Genomic DNA, 1,325 nt, shown 5'->3' with positions numbered 1-1,325 from the left:
ATTCACACCTCCGACCGACACCGTCATCAGGGCGGTTACACGACTACGGCTTATACCCCGTCGATGACGTCGACGACGACGACGACGACGATGACGGCGACGGCTGTTGCGATGACACAATATATTGACGTACAACTCCTAGGTGGGAGGGTGTAGGCAGGGGCAGAGTCTTTAACATTATTGTATGTGACGTGATGACCTTAAGGGCGATTATATTACGTAACACCTGTGATGCTCCTGATTGAGGGGCACGCGTTGCTGCATACGTCACACCGACAACGACGTAACGCCGAGTCAGCTGACCACCTACCCTCCGCCAACCCACATTATTATCGCAATTTTAACAATAACACACTTGATTTACAACTTTAACAATTACGATTGACCTTAATTAACCATTTAATTACCCATTAACACTCTTAATTTATTACTTTTTGATGACGTATGACACTAATTACCATGGCGACATCCTTTGATCCCCAGAACCCGCTATTTAGATACTACTGTTATATCATGGAACTACTGCCTGAAAAGTCCTAATTAAACTTGTCTCTGTATGAAACAAAAATGATACAATATTAAACACTAGTCTTAAAGATTTTATTTCATTGTTAGTCAAAAACATCACACTAAGATTTATGTACATTAGTTGATATTTTGACAATTTTGTGTTTGTATATGGCCATAGTAGATGATCATAATGTAGTTAAGATTTAATAAATATTTATTTATACATATTTTTGTGTAATTATTTATCGATTATTAGACCATCCATGTATTACATTACTAATAATTGAAATAGTGACATGGAAAAGATATTTAGCCCAAAAAAAAAATTTAATTTTTTGTTTTTTTTTTTTTTATGAACAACATTATCATATCCTTAAAGTCTCTGACCAAAATAAATCCTATTTTTTACCCTCCAGAGACCAGAATTGAATTATCGACCCCTAGTTACTAGAATTATAAACCAAAACGCCTACTCTAAGGCACTCCATATCTACTCTACTCAACGATTACACATATTTCTATCCACCGGAATAATATTATTTTTTTTATTTTTACATTTTAAACAGTTTAAAACTTACCCTAACGTTAACACTTCTTTAACTTTTAAATATTTTTGTACTAATAGATGGCCTTTAAACAGCTGTTTTTTTTTTAAATATAAATATGCCTAGTGATTGNACAGATGACCTTTAAACAGCTGTTTTTTTTTTTAATATAAATATGCCTAGTGATTAATAGTGAAAATAAATATTTACTTTGCATAGTTACGCCATAATCATTTGAACGCGTATAACCCACGACGCATATTGTAAAGT

The 1,325-nt window shown here is 33.8% G+C and overlaps 1 long non-coding RNA gene across 1 annotated transcript; it reads right to left on the bottom strand.

Annotated features, from left to right (window-relative positions):
- Positions 1-1,095: 1,095 nt before the first annotated feature.
- On the bottom strand, positions 1,096-1,319 carry LOC126908945 (uncharacterized). The gene is made up of 2 exons (XR_007704881.1): positions 1,198-1,319; positions 1,096-1,140 (listed from the first exon to the last, which is right to left on the bottom strand). It is a non-coding gene; the product is annotated as an uncharacterized LOC126908945 (long non-coding RNA).
- Positions 1,320-1,325: the final 6 nt, after the last annotated feature.

Source organism: Daktulosphaira vitifoliae, unplaced genomic scaffold (genome assembly GCF_025091365.1).
Source record: "Daktulosphaira vitifoliae isolate Bord-2020 unplaced genomic scaffold, ASM2509136v1 Scaffold_49, whole genome shotgun sequence".
Taxonomy (NCBI): Eukaryota; Metazoa; Arthropoda; class Insecta; order Hemiptera; family Phylloxeridae; genus Daktulosphaira; species Daktulosphaira vitifoliae.
This window is presented reverse-complemented; position numbering and strand designations above follow the sequence as displayed.